A 22,231-nucleotide genomic window follows, 5' to 3' on the forward strand; every position below is an offset into this window, starting at 1 on the left:
ATCTGCCTCAAAATGACAACCAAGCAAGATAGGAAAGAGAAACACACAGATTCATAAAGCTCTGGCCTGGCCCATCTCCGTGTGACATCTGACCCTCTTCTCCCCTGAGCTGCTGTAAATGTACATGCACACGTACACTGAGATGCAGCCGCCCCTTCTTCTCCCCTCAAGAGCTTCTCAGGTTGATGTTAGTTTCTCAGGCCCATCAAGACACTGCCTGTTTCTTGGAGTTGTTTCAAGGGTCAGAGTCAGAAACACATGTTCGTAAGTCATCTTGTCAGCTCTGCTATATTCTTTACATCCATTGCCTCTAGTGTTATTGTGAGGATTAATTAAATGAGTTGATTCACATGAGGCACTTAGGAGAGTGTCTGGAATACAGCATGTTTTACAACTGTTAGCAGTAATTATTATTTGTCATCATCATCATTAATATGCAGAATAAGTCTATGAAAATGAGTATATTATCTCATTATTATTATCTCATATTATATTATCTCGTTATCTCTAATTATTCAGAATAATTAGATTATTAGATTAGATTAGATTAGATTCAGAGAAGAAAAGTAAACCTGGCAAGAGGTTGAGCCAGGCTTCAGTCACATTTAAGTCTATTTGATCTGCAAAGAGTGTGCTTTTTCTATTCTTTTTATCGGTGGCCCTTTTCTACTCCCACTTCACAATCTGATTGGCTCAGGAAAATCTGTAAGATATTGAAGGCTTTTTAACTCACTTCAGGAGGTGGATGACCACAACTTTCTCTGTGCTTCAATTTGATCTCTTGTCTCTAAGATAAAGGTAACTTTGATGTTCTTTTCCAATATAAAAGACTGAATTGGAGGATAAGCGATCAAGCACAACTCTTGTTTCTCCAGGTCACAGCAACTTGAATGGGGACAATCTGGAGATGTGGATGACAGCAGCAATGGGGCCAAAATTATCCTTCATCCCCGCCACTCCATGCAACAGTATTATTGGATGTCGAGACTATTCTCATTTTTTCCCTGTCTTTTGTGTATCAACTGGAGTCTGGACAGAAAAACAGAAGCCACTCCAAGTACGCAAATTGGAGAAAGGATTAATACAGGAATTAAAGATTGGGCAAACAAAAGTCAGCAAGAACAACTTTAGGAAACTGAAGTTCAGACTCATGCTACAACCAGTAGTTTCAGCTTCCAACAACGCTGATACTGGTGATTTTTAGGTGAACAGCAGAAAGCTGTAGGAAAAACCCAAACCACTTCTGCTGTCCCCAAACACTTTCCAGTAACTACTGTGACAACCAGTGGCTTCTCCTCCATTACTTTCCAAATCTCATGGAATTGCTTCTCATTGGTGGAATCCAACTGGACTCTCACTTGCAATGGAGTGGAAGAATTGTCATTTCTCAGCTTTGTGCTCCTGGGAATGGGGAAGAGGATAGAGACAGGGGTAGTACTAAGTATTAACAAATTACACGTGGTACACTGTGTCTGTTTTGTTCAACATCACTGAGTAAAAACTCAACATATGTTGACTGAATTAATAATTCCAAGAGGGTCCCAGGTCATGAACAGGACTATTTAGTGGGAATTAAGATTCTATTGCAGCCTCGTTCAGTGATGTTACGTGCTCCATAGCCTGATAATACCCTACATGTGCTATCAGCCTGTCATTGACTTATTATGGAATCATGACAACATTGTATTTCTTCATCTTCCACTGAGGTGGGTCATGTCACTTCTTTGGTTGTCACTGATGCAAGTGTAAATCTGATCATGTAAGTCTGCTTCTTAAAAGTAACACTTCAGTGGCTGCCAGTTGCCTTTAGAATAAAATCTGAACACTTTATCATGACTTCCAAGACTCTGCATTATCTGGGCTCTTCCCAGCTCTCCAGCTTAACCGTTTCTACTCCCTTCCTCTCTCACCACACACAGGCCACATTGGCCTTTCAGTTCATCAAATGGGGCAAATTCTTCCTTGCCTCAGGATCTATGCCTAAGATGGTGCCTAGAAGGCTCTTTGCCCCAGCTCTGCCCCACTTTTATTTGACCAGGTGCTAGAACCCTTCAATGCTAAACTACATATCACTTTCTCAAAGAGGTCTTCACTTGCCACTTCATCTAAAGGAGATAATTCCATTTAATGTTCTCTCTCTGGGATTTTTTCCCCCTCTTCTGGTACTTATCACTATTCGATAGGAGGTATAAAATCACATTGCATTCAATTGTACACCCAGCCCAGCACAGTGCCTGGCAACTAATATGCACTCAATAAATAAATGCTGAAATTCTTTACAGGCTCCTCATAAAGTGATTTTACAGAATGCTCAAATTATGTTTCACTTTCTAAATTTCCCATCAGCTTTTGGCTTTTAAACCTGAGACAAGCCAAAAGACATTTGAGAGGAATAGACTTACTACCAAAGGCACCTGTTACCATTAATAATCCAACTGGATCCCAAGCACTCATTGGTCTTTCCTGCCTCCAGATGACCTCCTTTCCACCCAAAGTATGTCCCAAGAAGCCAGGGAGAGACTCCATCATCTCTCTTGCTCAAAGGTTTTAATACCATTTCATTGTATTACTATTTCTCTCGGGAGGTTCATCTTGTTCTCCTGCAGTTAGAACCCTGGTGGCTGACCTTGACATGGTAAGTTAGGTATGCCTCTGCTCACTGACCATATTTTCCTCTCAGTCTCTGTATGCAAACACAGAAATACATAGTATACAACTGGGAACAGTGTTGGAGGTCATACATTGGTTCCCTAAATCTTATCAGTGACCAATTGCTTTAATTTCTCAAAGACAAATGAATAAATATTCCAAGCCAAGAATAGTGCCTGGTATTAGAGGCACTCAATAAATGTATGCTGATTATATGAATATAGATGAAGAAACTGATACTTAAATAGATTAAGGGACTTGCCTGAAGTCACACAGCCTGTTGGTATTGAGCCAAAATTCTAATCCAAAAAGGACACAATGTAAGAGGGATTGTGAAACAAGACTGCTCTGTGAGCAGTGCTCCCAAGTTTATAGGGCTGAGAACCCACTGCCTATAGGCCAGTAGGAGACAGGATAGGACAATATCTATTAAGACTAAAAATGTCTGAAGAAATAAGATCAGAGCATAAATAAATGAAATAGAGACCAAAAAAACAATAGAAAGATTAATTAAACTAAGAGTTGGTTCTTTGAAAAGGTAAACAAAATTTACAAACCTTTATCCAGACATCAAGAAGAGGGCCCAAATCAATAAAACCAGGGGGAAAAAAGGAGAAGTTACAGCCAATACCACAGAAATGCAAAGGATCATAAGAGATTACCAGAAACAATTGAACACCAAAAAATGGACACTTTCCCAAGATAGAACCAGGAAGAAATAGAAAATATGAACAGATCAACTACCAGTAATAAAACTGAATGATGAATTAAAAAAAAAAACTGGATGACTTCACAGGTTAAATTTACCAAATGTTTAGAGAAGAGTTAATGCCTATTCTTCTCAAACTATTCCAAGAACTTGGAGAGGAAGGAAAGCTTCTTAACTCATTCTATGAGGGGCCAGAATCATCTTAATACCAAAACTAGACAAAGATATCACACAAAAAAGAAAATTACAGGCCAGTATCACTGATAAACATGGTGCCAAAATCCTCAACAAAATACTAACAAACCAAATTCAACAATACATTAAAAGGATCTTACACCATGATCAAGTGGGTTTAATATCAGGGATGCAAGGATGGTTCAGTATCCACAAACCAATCAGTGTGATATACCACATTAACATATTAAAGAATAAAAATCATATGATCATCTCAGTAAATGCATAAAAAGTTTTTGATGAGATTTAACATCTATTTATGATAAAAAAAATTCTCTCACAAAGCAGCTATAGAGAGAATATACCTGAACTATTATAATAAAGGCCATGTATGACCAGCTCACAGCCAAAATTATACTCAACAGTGAAAAGCTGAGAATATTTCATTTAACATCAGGAACAAGACAAGGATGCCCACACTCACCATTTGTATTCAACATACTGTTGGAAGTCCTAGCCACAGCACTCAGACAATAAAAAGAAATGAAAGGAATCCAAATGGGAGAGGAAGAAGTAAAACTGTTACTGTTTGCAGATGGCATGATACTATACACAGAAAATCCTAAAGATACCACACACAAAAAAAAATACTAGAACTCATCAATAAATTCAGTAAAGTTGCAGAGTATAAAATTAATATACAGATGTCTGCCACACTTCTATTTCCTAACAAGAAACTATCAAAAAAGAAATTAAGAAAACAATCCCATTTACAAGCACTGCAAAAGAATAAAAATAAGTCTAACTAAGGTGGTAAAAGAATGGTACTCAGAAAATTGTAAGACACTGTTGACAGAGATTGAAGGCAGCACAAACAGATGAAAAGATAGCCCATGCTCATAAATTGGAAGAATTAATATGATTAAAAAGAGCATACTACCCAATGTAATCTACAGACTCAATGCAATCCCCAGCAAAATATCAATGGCATTTTTCACTAGAAGAAATAATTCTAAAATTTGTATGGAAACACAAAAGATCCCAATAGTCAAAACAATCTTAAGAAAGAAAAGTAGAACTAGAAGTATTATGCTCCCTGATTTCAAACTATACTTCAAAGTTATAGTAATCAAAACAGTATGGTTCTGCACAAAAACAGACACATAATTCAGTGGGAAAAAGATATCCTAGAAGTGAACCCTGGTGGCTCAGACGGTAAAAGTGTCTGCTTACAATGTGGGAGACCCGGGTTTGATTCCTGTGTTGGGAAGATCCCCTGGAGAAGGAAATGGCACCCCACTCCAGTACTCTTGCCTGGAAAATCCCATGGACAGAGGAGCCTGGTAGGCTACAGTCCATGGGGTCACAAAGAGTTGGACACGACTGAGTGACTTCACTAGAAGTGAACCCACATTTTTACGGGTAATTAAAGAAGGCAAGAATACATGATGGAGAAAAGACAGCTTCTTTAATAAATGGTGTTGGGAAAACTATACAGCTACATGCAAAAGAATCAAACTGGCTTACTCTCTTAAAGTACAAAACTCAAACTAGATTCCTCTCTCAAAGCACAAAAATAAATTTGAAATGGATTAAAGACTTAAGACTTGAAACCACAAAACTTCTAGAAAAAACCATAAGCTCTTTGGCATCAGTCATGGTAGAATTTTTTTTTTCTTTGTGTATGTCCCCTCAGACAATGGAAACAAAACCAAAAATAAACAAATGGGGCTATATCAAACTAAAAAGCTTTTGCATAATGGAGAAAACTATCAACAAAATGAAAAGTCAACCTACTAAATGGGAGTGAGTGGAAGGAGATATTTGCAAAAAAATATATCCAATAAGGGGTTAATATCATACACAAACACACACATACACACACATATATATATATATAACTTACACAATTCAACATCAAAAATACAAACAACCCAACCAATTGAAAATGGGCAGAGGATCTGAACAGACATTTTTCCAAACAGGCACATGAAAAGATGCTTAATATCACTAATCATCAGGGAAATGCAAGTCAAAACCTCAATGAGAAATTATCTCATACTTGTCTGAATGGCTATTATCAAAAAGACAACAAACAACAAGTGCTTGGAAGGACGTGAAGAAAAGAGAACTCCCACCCAGGCACTGTGGACAGAACTGTAATCTGGTGCAGCTCCTATGAAACTCAGTATGGAGATTCCTTTAAAAATTAAAAACAGAACTACCATATGATCCAGCAATTCCACTCCTGGGTATTTATTTGAAGAAAAGGAAACAACTAATTCAAAAAGACATATGAACCCCTATGTTCACTGCAACCTTTTTTTTACAACTGCCAGGATATGGAAATAACTTAAGTGCCCAGAAACAGATGAATGGATAAAGAAGATATATATAAGGGAAAATTACTCAGCCATAATAAAGAATGAAATCTTGCCATCTGTGACAACCTGGATGAACCTAGAGGATATTAAGTAAAATAAGACACGCAGAGATAGACAAGTACTATCTGACTTCACTTATTATGTGGAATCTAAAAAACAAAGCAGGAGACACAGAAATAAAGAATAGATTTTTGGACATAGTGGGGGAAGGAGAAGGTGAGATAATTTGAGAGAACAGCATTGAAACATATTGCCTGGAAAATCCCATGGACAAAGGAGACTAGGGGGCTACAGTCTATAGGCTCACAAGAGTCGGACATGACTCAGTGACTAAACCACCACCACCATATACATTACCATATGTAAAACAGATAGCCAGTGGGAGTTTGATGTATGATGAAGGGAACCCAAAGCTGGTGCTCTGTGACAATCTTGAGGGATGGGGTAGGGAGGGAGGTGGAAGTGGGGATCAAGAGGGAGGGGACACATATATCTATGGTCGACTCATGTTGATGTATGGCAAAAAGTATCACAGTATTGTAATTATCCCCCAGTTAAATAAATAAATAATTTTTTTAAAAAAAGCAAATGAATAAACAGAAACGGATTCCTATATACAGAGCAAAAACAGGTGGTTGCCAGAGAAGAGGGTTGGGGCAGGTGAGGAGGAACTGGTAAGGGAGAGTAAGTACAAAATTCTAGCTGTAAAATAAGTGAGTCACAGATACGAAGTGTACAGTGAGGAGACTATAGTCAAGAATCGTGCAGTATCATTGTATGCAGACATATTGTACCTAGGCTTATCATGGTGACCATTTTAGTATATATAGAAATATCAAATAATAGAAACTAACATGGCATTGTAGCTCATGGCACTAAAAGCAAACAAACTCATACAAAAAGAGATCAGATTTGTGGTTACCAGAGGCAGCGTTTTGGGGGGAGGAGAAACTGGATGAAGGCAGTTAAAAGGGACAAACTTCCAGTTGTAAGATAAGTATGAGGGATATAATATACAACATAATAAATATAATTACTGCTGTATGTTATATATTGACTCCTGGGTCAGGAAGATCCTCTGGAGAAGGGAACGGCTTTCTACTTTATTATTCTTGCCTGGAGAATTCCATGGACAGAGGAGCCCAGCAGGCTGTAGTCCACGGGGTGGCAAAGAGTCAGACACAACTGAGCAACTTTCACTTTCACTGTGTTATATATGAAAGTTGTTAAGAGAGGAAATCCCAACAGTTCTCATCATAAGGAAAAAAATTTTTTCTACTTCTTAAATTTTGCATCTATAAAAGATGATGGATGTTCATTAAACTTGTGATAATTATTTCATGATGTATATATAATGTATATAATTATTTCATGATGTCTTCATAATGATGTCGAATCATTATGTTGTATACCGTAAACATATACAGTGCTATATGCCAGTTATAGCTCAATGATTAACTGGAAGTGCAAAAAGACTGGAAAGACCTAGGTCTTGTGGGCTCTTTTAAGAACCTTTATTGATGTTTGAAATGCTTCTCACATTTATCATGGTGTCATGGTGGGTTTGTGGGACGGTCACATGTACTAAGGACTGACTTAAATGTCAAAGTCGTTGTTTTTGTCACCCACTGTTTCCTTTGAGTGTCTAGCAGATGTTAGTCAGGGCTATGCAGCTGGAAGAGCCTTCTAACCTCAGGGTCTCAGGAGAAGAAAATTTGAGCATACTGCCTCTGAGTCTGGATATGTTTCACTGTCTATTACCGACGGCGGGACAGCCACACCCCAGTAAGTGAAAAGCCCTAGGCCTTGTACTAGTTTGCAATTTGATAAATGAGGTATTCTCCACTGAGCTTTCTTTGCAAACTAGCGATGTCTGACCAGTCTGAAACCTTACAGTAAAGTCCTAGAGCGTCAATGCTGGAATAGGGAAGAGCTGACTGACTCACGTCCCTAACTTCACAGATTTGGACCTGAGCTCAAGAGAGGTAAGAGGATTCTCCCCAAACCACAACCAGTATGGAGGAAGAACTAGGAAGAAATCCCACCCTATCTCCTGGTGCTTCCCTACCACACCTTCTACATCTGGAAATGAAACACAGGAAGCATTTGCTTCTGTTCAGTTCCATCCATACATGTCTTGAGCACCTAACAGGAGCCAAGCAGCATGGAAGGGTGCAAAGACAAAGCCATGGTCAAACACAACTCCTTCAGGAGCTCTGAATTTGGTGAGTTCTGTCCCTGTGGTCATTTTCATGCTAAGTTGCTTCAGTTATGTCTGACTCCATGGCCTGTAGTCCGCCAGGTTCCTTTGTGCATGGGATTCTCTAGCCAAAAATACTGAAGTGGGTTGCCATTTCCTCCTCCAGGGGATCTTCCCAACCCAGGAATCAAACCCAGGTTTCCAGCATTGCAGGCAGATTCTTTACCATCTGAGCCCCCATGGAAGCAAGAACTCTATACATTACCTTATTTTACCCTCAAGCAGCCCTCCATGATAAGAATTATCCTATCTCCATTTTACAAATGATTTGAGAGGCTAAATAACCTATGAGGAGGCTGAGCTTAGACATGAATTCAGGTCTTCCTACCAGACCACACTGTGATGCTAGGTTTTTCCTCTCATCACTTCCCCCTCATCCCTGCAAATTCTCACATGCCTTTGACAAATAAGTTCCCCTCCCCAAATACATACCATCAAAATCCCTATTTATCATTCTAGGGAACCTGAATTCCATGTGGAAGTTTCTTGTTCTCACTTTTAAACTCCTAGTCCCCACTTCTCCATGCCTCCTGTTTCATAAGGTCTACCTGTGTCTGAAGCCACACTCGCAACTGCTCAGCTCGCCTTACCTCCCTAAATGCACTGTACTCCACGACTGAGACCTGGACTGAATGCTCAGACTCCACCCCCTACTGTCTCCACCACAAGACAGACAGCCTGGTATTTCTGTCGCCTCTATTAACAGAAGAGGTAACCGGAACCCAGCAAAGCATCCTCTCACAACAGGAAGTGCTGGACCCCCACACCTCTACTCCTCAGGGTTCCTGCTCCCTGACCTCCTCGCACCGCCCTGTGTGTGGTTTCTACATCATGTTACACGTGATTTTTTCTTCCGTCTCCGCAGGGAATCTATCAGTCCAATCCATTCCTTCACTCCTTCCAGTTAAATACCTCACTCTATTTGATCTTAGTCAAGCTGCCTGATGGAGCCCCATATCCCCAAGTCCTGCCTGGTAAACTCTTCTTCCCAAAGTCAGCTCAGACATCAGCTCCTCTGTGAGGCCTTCCCAGGCACAGTGAATTCCTCCTCCTTCAAGGTTCCTGCAGCTTGTTTATTATAGCACTCAACACACCATGTCATTGGAAATCTAGTCTATTTCCTAAACAAAAGCATCTTAACTCTTGGGACACTTTCAAGTCAATTTTGCAATCCGTAATCTCTAGCCCAGAGGCTGGCACACAGGAAATGTTCAATAAATAGCCCCTGAGTATTGCTTGTCTAGATAGACCTGTGGAGAACTAGTACCAAACAGTAGAAGGTTCCACTTTCTCAGAGGCAGAGGGAACAACTTCTTTCATCAGTGGAGCCCCACTGTGCTTACAGTCACAGCGCTGTAAGCACGGCTCGAGCCACCCTGGGCTGGGGTCAGTTCCCAGTTCCGGGAGATTCCTAAGCTTGGGATAACGATGTGCTGGCGGAGACCTGGGGCTCAGGCTGCACTAGATGTTCTGAGGTCCCCTCTACTCCAAAGACTATATATGATAAGGGAGAAGTTGGTTAAAAGATCAAAAGACAGATAGGAAAAGGTGTGGACAGAGGAAGGTGGAGGTGAAAGAGCCATGAGCCGGAAGATAAAGATTTAGTGAGGAAAGGGAGGCTGAAAACTGGGGAAAGGAGACTGGAGGGACTGGCAAGAAGAAGGACAAAAAGAGGGAGACAGGTGCGTGGACACTGGGCATGATCAGATTCCCAAGATCCCGTGCCATAAGGACAAAGTCATCCAGAAAACTAAAACTGAAATGCTGAAAGCTGCTGCTCTTAAAAATCAGTCCAAAATGGACTTAATGCATCTCCCACCCAAACAGGAAACTAAATCCTCAGAAAATCAGCTGCAGCCGACAAAAACCAAGATGCGGAAGAACACAGTTACAGCACTTACTGTCTGGCGCCATCTGGTCCTTCCCATGTGCCGTGGGCTGGCCAGCCCCGAGTCAGCACGCCGGAGCATCAGTCCTTAAGCAACAAGGAGCCAAGGGAGGGCAGACAACTTCCCAGCTCTGGTGCCCCAATGGCTCCATAATCCGTCTACCCTCTTCACCCCAAACTTACTGCACGTTATAGGTGGTGACACTGCAGGCTGAGCTCTGGGACCAGACCAACTTCCGAACAGGAAATAACAGGAGACCTGCTCTCCTGTCACCTTGGGGCTACAGGCCGTGCTCTAACTTCATACCCTTATTCTTATCAACCAGCAACCATCTGGTGCCCCAAGCAATGCTTACCTAGTGTCACACCGGGGCTTAAATCTGTACCTATAACTAAACTACATTATGATGAATAAGTTATTTAATGTTTATACCTTAGATGTCTTATCTGTGAAATGGGGGTAATGATGACAATATACTTTATGTGGTGATTTGATGATTAAATGAAAAAATACATAGTGAGCATCCAATAAAACATCTATTCTCTTAACCTTTGCTAAAAATCAAATAGAACATATGTCTGTAACTTTTAGAAGAGAGTATATCTGGTATGCCACTATAAAAATATTTAGCTCTTGTGTCTTTTATGAGACAATGGGTAACTGAGAAAGTCCTTATTCAAAAAAATAAAATGATAAACTGTAGCCAAAAAAATAGGATCCTGAGTGTCACAGAGTATCCAGATACTGAATCAGATCCTTTATGTAGATTATCATATCAGTTCCTCAAAATAACCCAGTTAGATTAAATATCCCCATTGGCAATAAGGAGACCAAAGCTCAGAAAGATTAAGTCATTTTTCAAAAGAGTGGCAGGGCCTGGGTTCAAACCCAGGCTGTCCAGCTCCAGTGTCCATAATACACTGCATCCAGGAATGGGGTTTTGTTCCCCCATCCCTGAAGCCCTGCCCTCATGCCCATTCCTCTCACACTCGGGCCTGCTTTGCTCGCTGTTGTCTTCCCTAGGCCTGTTGCCCTGCCAGATTCTCCTTCCAGGGCCATGCCCTGGCACCTTGCTCCAGTCCCCTGGTAAATGCCCCATCGATCTACCAAGGCACCTACCTGGCATCTCCTGTTCCATGCTTCACCACTGCAGAGGCCAGCCTGCCTGTCTTTTTATCGCCAGCTCCAGAAACCTGCCCCCATCACCATACAGAGGTTAACCTCTGCATCTTGCTGTCCACAGCAGGTCTGTCCTGCCCCTCACGGAATTGGTTTTCACGGACACTGAGATACCTAAATCCATCCCCAGGACAGTGACTGACCCACTGGCTGAATCAACTTCCTCTCTGCAGATACCTAACTTGTGAGAACCCCAATCCTACAATGCACTTCATCTTCATATATCACTCACATATCAAGGTAATTGGACTGTACAGAAAGGGAGACCTCAGCCCTGGGTCTGGCACTCCTCAGGCTCCAACCCTCTGAGGGTAGGGATTCCGGGGGGAGAGCAGAGGTGCTGGGGTTTCCTTTATCTTGCAGCTCTGCACCATCCTTGTTCCTGCACAGCAAGGCCTGCTCTCACGTCTGCACCCTAACCCGTGTGTAAACCTACATTCTGACAGCTGACACAGAATGCAGGTTCACACACAAGTTAGGATGTGTGTGTGTGTGCACACGTGAGTGTGTTTAACAGCCTGCAACGGCCCTGCTCACTCTCCCTGGGCTCAGATTAACCCATACCACCACACAGGACAGAGGGAGGGCCCAGAGAGGGCTGGGCAGAGAATAAAGACACAGACAAGAACCCAGTGACGATGGCCACTAAAGCAGTTTCATTTCCACAACACTCCTTCGGTCAATTGTTTCAACTCCAACTCCACAGAGTTGAAGAGTAAGGGGACTGCGGTGGGAGGGACACTGAGGAAGTGGTCAGAGGGTGGCAGGAAGCACTTCCTTTCACAGGTCTCAGGGGCAGAAGCTAAGTATTATGACCTCTCGGTTCAAACATCTCTTCTCCTGTCCCATAGCCCCTTTCTCCAGTTTATAGACACGTATTTTCTGTTTTCTCCACTTTTTTTCATATCTTCCTGTACCTATGTGCTGTCTTCCCTCTTGAAGAGAGATCCCTGTGCTCACAGCCATGGAGCTGGAAATGAAATTCATCTTAGCATCCAGCCATCAGTTCATTCTTTCTTTCTTTCACTCTCTATCTAGCATGGACCTGCCTTGGGTTTCAACAGTGTGATCATCCAGTATAACTTCTTAGTTGTCCAGTTGGAAATCTGAGATAAAAGAGCTTTCCAAACTGAAATGAGCATCGTGGCTGGCAGTATTTCATTTCTATTAATGAAATATCTCAGAATGATTAAACATGAAATAGACACAATTTCTTGTTTCCTGTGCACAAATGTCTCTCTCCCTTCCTGTCTCATATCCTCCATGTTTAGGCACACAGCAGGCATCTGCTCATTTTGTGGGCAGTTTCATGTCACAAGGTCAGTGGACAATTGATAGTTGGTTGACTGTGTCCCAGAAACTAAGCCTAGCCCACATTGGATCTGAAGATATCCGTGACTTAGGACATCTCTTGTCCTGAAAGAAGTGTTGAGCATTATTGTCACTCACATTCCTCTTCTTCAATCTAGCAGAAAGGAGTTTTTAAAATTTAATCTTGCAGTGCTCAAGTTTTGCCATATACAAATATGGAGGAGGTATAACCCAGAGTATTGTAGACTTGAATGTCAGCCCAAAATCAAATACTTCAGAAATAAAGTGCAGTACACTAGAGATAAAACATCCAAAACCTAACATTAGAGATAAGAGAACGGAAGCCCAGAAAAGAAGTGAATTACTCCATAATTAAGAGCATTATGGATTTTGAGTGTCTACCAAAAATCAAATACTTCAGAAAGAAAATGGAGTACCCCAGAGAGAAAATGTCCAAAACCTAATATTTATAGATGAGAAAACGGAAGACCAGGAAAGAAGTGAATTACTCAGTCTCACCCAGGTTGTGAGTGGCAGAGTCAGGGCCAAAACCTCCAGTCTCCCAGCATTCGTCAAGGCCAGGTATATCTGACCACGTGCTCCAAACACCCTGATCACCCTGGATATGGGGCTCCATCCACATGACATATTGGTTCCATTCAGATAAATCTATAATGATCTTTTGTTCCCAGATGGTTTCAGAAACTTTGTTTGTCCTCACTGAGGAGCACAGATTGTGCTTCTTGATTATTTCACTGGATAGGAAAAAAAAAACGAAATGGTATTTTCCCTCTTGATGAACACCCTCTACAAGAAAATATCCAACTTTCTTAAAAAAAAAAAAATACCAGCTTTTAAATGGAACCAGGATGGTATTGAGGAATGGGAGACACAATTTTAGGAGCCAAGCCCTTAAAGCTTAGATGGAAAGACATGTTTCTAGAGAACACTCTTGCATGTAGGAAGGATGCAGAAATCTTTACAGAGTACCTGCACTTTTTCACTGTAATGTAATTCACTCTGTAATCATCACCCCATTTTTGGTAACAACAGTCCAATTTTCTTTGAGAAATTTTCCACCCTCTCTGTCTCTGTGATTCAGTTGTAGCTGATTCCACCCGGAATCGTACTCCAGGGATGGACTCAGGACTCAGACTTGGTCAGTAAACCATGAGTTTTAGTGGCCTTAGTGACTGGGTCAGAGCTGGCCAAGTGCCACAAGCTAGGCCATTACTGAGCAGCTCTGGAACCTTACTGGAGCTATTAGGAAAGAAGTACTCTTGCTCTTCAGGGGTTATTTGTAACATAGAGAGGAGGCCTAGACCTGCTTGTCTGGTCATCTATGTGGTAGTGTCTAAGAAAGCAAAGCTGAGAGGGGGGCAAAGGTAAGTACCTGAGGATATTACCAGAGTATCTGATTCTAGGGGCCCTTACTCTTGGAGATCTACCCCTAAATTTTATAAACTGCAAGGGCCATAAAATTTTATTTTTAAGTCCAAACCTATTTGAATTGGGTTTCTGTCACTTAAAACCAAAACAGACTGAATAAACCCATAACAAGAAGGGTGGATGAATGGACAGAGTTGGGAGAAGAGGAAATATTTCATTGAGGAGGTTAACTCTGGGGTGGGACTTGAAGAATTATCTCCACTGATTTAATTTGATGTCTTTAAAAAAAAGTTTGGGTCCATTCAACTGAACATTCATATGAAGCAAGGAAACAATTCAAGAGAAAGTGCAAATCTCTCTGGCTGCTTAAAAAGAGTAGGATCTGTAATGAAAGGGCAGTGACAGTGTTTGGGGCAACTGGCCTAAGTCTTGCCAGTCCGTGAGAAGAGGAAAGGTCAACACTGCCCGAAAAATGAGGGCTGCCAGGTGGCAGAGCAGAGCTCACCAGAAGAGCAGGGCTCATCCTGAGCTGACAGAGAGACCTCCACCCACCTAACCTTCCAGTGAAATTCAGTGTGAGAACATGAAACTGCTTTTCATGAGGTTTCACCTCCTCTAACTCCCACAATGCTTTCCAGGTCCCCAGAACATAATTTGTATTTTAGAGGCACCTGAAGACGTCTGAATCAGGGTTCATCATCAGCCACATTTTCTCTATTGCTCAAAACCCAAGTTTGTTTTTTTTTTTTAATAAAAGCTATCCCCGATCTCAAGGTCCTTCCTTTTCTATGACTTCTGTCCCTCCCTGTGTTTATCCAGAACAAACAGGGTGGACATTAGTCCTTTGATAAAAGCACAACATTAGACCTTCATGACTGACTGCAATCCTACTTTTTGGGCAGATGGCTTGAATTCTCATTGCCCTTCCTGATTGATTTCCTGATAATCATCAGTCCCACTTCCCTCCTCCCCAACCCCCCGCATCTGAAGTCGAAAGAAAAAACAAATTAGACTGAGGTGCCACCATAAAGCCAGGAATCAATCAGTCATTCCATCAACAGCTCCGAGCACTTGGCACTACAAACTACCGTGGGCATACAGTGGACACAAGCTACACCCTGTCCTCAGGGAATTTACACAGTAAACCACCAGTGGGGACCTTGTGTGTAGCTCTCAGATTATAAAACGGCTATAAAAGTTGGGGGCAGTCAAAAGACTTCACAGTGATGTCATGATGTCATCGATTAGTTATGATTTCATAAAATACTAACTTAAAAAATATATATATAATATGCATGCATGCACAAATGTGTTTGTATATACTTATATATGATGTATAGCACTCATTCTATTGAATATTCCTAATAATTAAACAATGTCAAATGGTAAAAAAAAAAACCATGATACATTTCTGAAGCCATGTCATACTGTGTGTTCTAACAACCGCATTTATTTGAAACATTTTTAAAAGATCTCCTGGCCATCTCCTTCCCTGAATGGGGACAGTGCTGGTGGCTGGTTACCCGCAGTGGGCCCGGGAAAGGAGCACATCTCAGAGCCCCTTGGCTCCTCTCTTCATCACTGAGCTCCTACGTGTGACGCCCTCACCACCCACCTCAGGGAGGCAGACAGAGCAAGCCAGTCCTCCAGCTCAGGCTCCCCGTGGTTAGAAAAGCCGCGCTGAAGCAGAGAAGTCCTCATGTAACAGTAACTGCATTACAGGTGTGATAAATATTCTAGACACCTTAAAATTAGTGTTGTATTAAAAAGGAGTAAATCCTACTTGGACTGAGGGTGGAGGAATGGACAGAGCTGGGAGCAGAGGAAATACTTCATTGAGGAGGTTTACTCTGACATGGGACTTGAAGAATTATCTTCACTCATTTAACCTGATGTTTAAAAAAAAAAAAAAAAGTTTGGGTGCATTCAACTTAAAGCTCATAGGAAGCAAATAAACAATTGAAGAGAAGACAAACTGCAGATTTGATCTGTGACCCGAATCTCCCTTGCTCAGTGTGATCAGAACCCCTGGACAGTCCTGCCAGCCTGGCTCTGCCCGTTCCCCAGCAGCGAGGTCAGTGGCAGCTGCAACCCTGACTGTCCCATCCATGACTAGCCCTCCTCTTCCAACGTAAGGCACACACAAGTAATGCCCATGGGTGAGCCTTTCCCTGCTGCCACCCTTTCAAGGCACAAGCTTCCCAGCCAGCTGCCCAAGGCCACTCCTTCCTCCTCCCCTCACCCGGGGTTCAAGCCTGGTCACTTTCTTCTGGGGCGGCTCTGACACAGCTTGAAAGTCAGGGTTTCCAGAGATGAGACACATCAGAGGCTGCTCTGCCCACAGCCCTCTGTGGTCTGGCTCCAGATCTCAGGTGTTCCAGAGTGCAGTGGAACAAGAGTGTGCTCCACTCAAGAAACAGAAAATCAGCCCTCATCTTGTTCCAGGGGTGGCAGCACACGGGCAGAGGGAGCCCCAACCCTGCGTCTTCTAGAAAACCGAGCCAGCCTCTAGGCACCGGCACTGGGGTTCTCAGAATTTTAGACAAAGGATGCTTTAACCACGGAAACTCAGGCGGCGGCAGCCAGATGCGACCACAGCGCGCAGCAAGTCAGACGCGCTGGTCAGAGGTGGAGCTCTGCCAGGAGCAGCGATCAGTGTTTGATGCTTGTCAGTCATAAATATGCATCCTGTTTACCTAAGTCATACCGAGTAAGTACACACGGTTAAGTCCTAGCCTGTTGGCACAGGACATATGTTCTTCATCTTATGTGTGTGGTGTGTGTGTGAATATGCAAATATGAACGTGCAAATGTGATATGTGAATGTGCAAATGATGGGTACACTAGTATCTGTTTCACAACCGGGGAAAGTCAGCTTTGCCTCCTTTGACTCACTAATACAAGACAGTATTTTACACTCATTAAGAAGCTGCCCCTAAACCAAAGGACACAAACAATGTGTGTCCTTTAACCTGGTTTTCTAGGTAACCACGTGCACCATTCTGTGATTTGACAGCAGAAAAAAATGCTTTTCTTACTGGGAAAGAGCATGAAGAAAAGACAGCAGGATTCTCCTCCCACCCGGCAACTCCCTTACTAAAGACCTTCACAAAGATGTCCCTTTGATTGTCAAATATTTATAAAATATTAAGGAAATACCAAGAGATACCAAGGGAACATTTCATGCAAAGATGGGCTCCATAAAGGACAGAAATGGTATGGACCTAACAGAAGCAGAAGATATTAAGAAGAGGTAGCAAGAATTCACAGAAGAACTGTAAAAAAAAAGATCTTTATGACCCAAATAATCACGATGGTGTGATCACTGACCTAGAGCCAGACATCCTGGAATGTGAAGTTAAGTGGGCCTTAGAAAGCATCACTACGAACAAAGCTAGTGGAGGTGATGGAATTCCAGTTGAGCTATTTCAAATCCTGAAAAGATGATGCTGTGAAAGTGCTGCACTCAACATGCCAGCAAATTTGGAAAACTCAGCAATGGCCACAGGACTGGAAAAGGTCATTCCAATCCCAAAGAAAGGCAATGCCAAAGAATGCTCAAACTACCACACAATTGAACTCATCTCACACGCTAGTAAAGTAATGTTCAAAATTCTCCAAGCCAGGCTTCAGCAATATGTGAACCGTGAACTTCCTGATGTTCAAGCTGGTTTTAGAAAAGGCAGAGGAACCAGAGATCAAATTGCCAACATCCGCTGGCTCATGGAAAAAGCAAGAGAGTTCCAGAAAAACATCTATTTCTGCTTTATTGACTATGCCAAAGCCTTTGACTGTGTGGATCACAATAAACTGTGGAAAATTCTGAAAGAGATCGGAATACCAGACCACCTGATCTGCCTCTTGAGAAATCTGTATGCAGGTCAGGAAGCAACAGTTAGAACTGGACATGGAACAACAGACTGGTTCCAAAGAGGAAAAGGAGTACGTCAAGGCTGTATATTGTCACCCTGCTTATTTAACTTATATGCAGAGTACATCATGAGAAAGTCTGGGCTGGAAGCAGCAGAAGCTGGAATCAAGATTGCCGGGAGCAATATCAATAACCGCAGATGAGACCACCCTTATGGCAGAAAGTGAAGAGGAACTAAAAAGCCTCTTGATGAAAGTGAAAGAGGAGAGTGAAAAAGTTGGCTTAAAGCTCAACATTCAGAAAACGAAGATCATAGCATCCGGTCCCATCACTTCATGAGAAATAGATGGGGAAACAGTGGAAACGGTGTCAGACTTTATTTTGGGGGGGCTCCAAAATCAGTGCAGATGGTGACTGCAGCCATGAAATTAAAAGATGCTTACTCCTTGGAAGGAAAGTTATGACCAACCTAGATAGCATATTCAAAAGCAGAGACATTACTTTGCCAACAAAGGTTCGTCTAGTCAAGGCTATGGTTTTTCCTGTGGTCATGTATGGATGTGAGAGTTGGACTGTGAAGAAGGCTGAGCATCGAAGAATTGATGCTTTTGAACGGTGGTGTTGGAGAAGACTCTTGAGAGTCCCTTGGACTGCAAGGAGATCCAACCAGCCCATTCTGAAGATCAGCCCTGGGATTTCTTTGAAGGGAATGATGCTGAAGCTGAAACTCCAGTACTTTGGCCACCTCATGCGAAGAGCTGACTCATTGGAAAAGACTCTGATGCTGGGAGGGATTGAGGGCAGGAGGAGAAGGGGACGACAGAGAATGAGATGGCTGGATGGCATCGCTGACTTGATGGACATGAGTCTTAGTGAACTCCGGGAGTTTGTGATGGACAGTTAGGCCTGGTGTGCTGGGATTCATGGGGTCGCAAGGAGTCGGAAACTACTGAGTGACTGAACTGAACTGAACTGAAGGAAATACAGAAGTCTTCGAATGATTACACACTGTCTGGTGGGAGATACTGAAAAGTAATTATATACTTAAACCTTGTGGTGAGAGCAGGGACAGGTGCCACATAAACCAGGATGGGGGTCACCAATGTTCCATGGGCAGGGTGGGGGTCATAGAAAATATTTCAGAGGTTGTGATGGGTCTCGAGCAGCTAAGCCCCAAGGAAGGGAGAGTCATTCCCAGCAGACACAGAGCAGAACAGGAAAGCAAGGCGTGTTCTGCAGGCTGCCAGGCAGGAGCTTACCCTGCTGACTTTCCCTATGGTACTTGGTGCCATCTGTCATTTTGTACCTTTGCTTGTGTCTGTCTCCCCTAACTAGAACATAAGTCCCCTGATGGCAGGGACTTTGTTTTGTTCTCTGCTATACCCTCAGCACCTAGAACATACTTAGAATGTAGCAGGAATCATAAACACTTGCTGACTACATGGATGTTGGCAGGAGTGTGAAATGAAACTGGACAGTCAGGCAGAGTAGCCCACACCTCCGTGAGGGTCTTGTGTGAGTGTGGGCATGAGCTTTGAGATCTGGCGCAGCATTTACAAACTGGCAGCCCATAATTTACAGACTGCTCATACAGCTGAATATCAAAAACACAAACAACTCAATAAAGAAATTGGCAGAGGACCTAAACGGACGTTTCTCCAAAGAAGACATACAGATGGGCAAGAGGTACATGAAAAGGCAATCAACATCTCTAATTATCAGAGAGATGCAAATCAAATCTACAATGAGGTATCACCTCACATCACTCAGAATGCCATCATCAAAGTCCACAAACAATAAATGCTGGAAAGGGTATGGAGAAAAGGGAACCCGTTTACACCATTAATGAGAGTGTCAATCGGTGCAGTCACTATGGAGAGCAGTACAGAGGTAAAAATAGGGCCACCATGAATGTTTGCATGCTAAGTCACTTCAGTCATGTCTGACTCTTTGCAACCCTATGGACTATATAGTCCACCAGGCTTGGTTGTCCATGAGATTCTCCACACACGAATACTAGAGTGGGCTGCCATGCCCTCCTCTGTTGGAGTTGCACTGAAATAATTTTCACAAACACACAGGATTATGAGAAACAGTGCAGGGAGAGCTCGTGAAAGAGTAATTCCCTGAGGAAAGTGCTGAGAGTATATTTATTAGAAGCTTATCTGACAGCTCAGTGGAGTATCACAAAGACCAGAAATCAGGAACAAAGGCAAACATCTGAGGGAAATGGAATGCACATGTACACTACTTCCTTGAGCTAAAAAGGATTATGTGGGAATCATAAGGAGCTGTTCTGTGTGCAGAACAACATCTGTAGTGGGCTGATATGTCAGCCAAAATATTTGTCTTAGGGGCATGAGAATGGCTACACAAGAAAGAGCACAGCTATAAGACAGCAGCATCAGGAAGCTTCCATCAGCCTCTTATCCTCTCCATCAGAGGGTAGAGAGAATGAAAACCACAATCACAGAAAACTAACCAAACTGATCACATGGACCACAGCCTTGTCTAACTCAGGCTGAGTTAGAAACTGAGCCATGTTGTATAGGAACACCCAAGAGATGGGTCATAGTGGAGAGTTCTGACAAAACATGATCCACTGGAGAGGGGGATGGCAAACCACTCCAGTATTCTTGCCCTGAGAAATCCATGAACAGAATGAAAAGGCAAAAAGATATGACACTGAAAGATGAATTCCCCAAGACGGTAGGTGCCCAATATGCTACTGGAGAAGAGTGGAGAAATAACACCAGAAAGAATGAAGAGATCGGAGCCAAAGCAAAAACAGCATCCAGTTGTGGATGTGACTGGTGATAGAAGCAAAGTCCAGTGCTGTAAAGAACAATATTGCACAGGAACCTGGAATGTTAGGTCCATAAATCAAGGTAATTGGAAGCAGTCAAACAGGAGATGGCAAGAGTGAACATCGACATTCTAGGAATCAGTGAATTAAAATGTACTGGAATGGGCAATTTTAATTCAGATGACTACTATATCTACTACTGTGGGCAAGAATCACTAAGAAGAAATGGAGTAGCCCTCATAGTCAACAAGAGTCTGAAAATGAGTATATGGATACAATCTCAAAAATGACAGAATGATCTCATTTTGTTTCCAAGGCAAACTATTCAATATCACAGTAATCCAAATCTATGCCCCAACCAGTAAAGCTGAAGAAGCTCAAGTTGAATGATTCTATGAAGACCTACAAGACCTTCTAGAACTAACACCCAAAAAAAGGTATATTTTTATAATATGGGGCTGGAATGCAAAAGTAGGAAGTCAAGAGATACCTGGAGTAACAGGCAAGTTTGACCTTGGAGTACAAAATGAAGCAGGGCTAAGGCTAATAGAGTTTTGCCAAGAGAATGCACTGGTCATAGCAAACACCCTCTTCCAACAACACAAGAGAAGACTCTACATATGGACATCACCAGATAGTCCATACCGAAATCAGCTTGATTATATTCTTTGCAGCCAAAGATGGAGAAGCTCTACACAGTCAGCAAAAACAAGACTGGGAGCTGACTGTGGCTCAGATCATGATCCCATACTGCAAAATTCAGACATAAATTGAAGAAAGTAAGGAAAACCACTAGACCATTCAGGTATGACCTAAATCAAATCCCGTATGATTATACAGTGGAAGTGAGAAAGAGATTCAAGGGATCAGATCTGATAGACAGAGTGCCTGAAAAACTATGGACAGAGTTCATGACATTGTACAGGAGGCAGTGATCAAGACCATCCCCAAGAAAAAGAAATACAAGAAGGCAAAATGGTTGTCTGAGGAGACCTTACAAATACCTGAGAAAAGAAGAGAAGCAAAAAAAAAAAAAAAAGAAGAGAAGCAAAAGGCAAAGGAGAAAAGGAAAGATACACCCATCTGAATGCACAGTTCCAAAGAATACCAAGGAGAGATAAGAAAGCCTTCCTAAGTGATCAATGCAAAGAAATAGAGGAAAACCATAGAATGGCAAAAACTAGAGATCTCTTCCAAAAAAATTAGATACCAAGGGAATATTTCATGAAAAGATTGGTACAATAAAGGACAGAAAGAGTACAGACTTAACAGAAGCAGAAGGTATTTAGAAGAGGTGGCAAGAATACACTGAAGAACTGTACAAAAAAGATCTTCATGACCCAGATAACCACAATGGTGTGATCACTCGTCTAGAGCCAGACATCTTGGAGTGCAGAGTCAAGTGGGCCTTAGGAAGCATCACTAAAAACAAAGCTAGTGGAGGTGATGGAATTCCAGCTGAGCTATTTCAAATCCTAAAAGATGATGCTGTGAAAGTGCTGCACTCAATATGCCAGCAAATTTGCAAAACTCAGCAGTGGCCACAGGACTGGAGAAGGTCAGTTTTCATTCCCATTCCAAAGAAAGGTAATACCAAAGAATGTTCAAAC

At 42.2% G+C, this 22,231-nt stretch overlaps 1 protein-coding gene across 3 annotated transcripts in view; it reads right to left on the reverse strand.

Moving 5' to 3' along the window:
• The window catches only part of FASLG (Fas ligand), a 48,527-nt gene that overhangs the window by 20,796 nt on the left and 5,500 nt on the right, over positions 1 to 22,231 (reverse strand). The window contains exon 1 of one of the 3 annotated variants that reach the window (XM_086342628.1): positions 10,078 to 10,266. The exons of the other annotated variants lie outside the window; for them this stretch is intronic. The gene's annotated coding sequence lies outside the window, so the exon portion shown is untranslated. Of the gene's footprint in view, positions 1 to 10,077; positions 10,267 to 22,231 lie in introns of those variants that run through there. 3 annotated transcript variants of the gene reach the window in all.

The sequence above is a fragment of the Bos grunniens genome, chromosome 16, assembly GCF_055505025.1.
Source record: "Bos grunniens cultivar Pamir isolate PY7600 chromosome 16, Bosgru_T2T1.0, whole genome shotgun sequence".
In the NCBI taxonomy this organism is placed as follows: domain Eukaryota; kingdom Metazoa; phylum Chordata; class Mammalia; order Artiodactyla; family Bovidae; genus Bos; species Bos grunniens.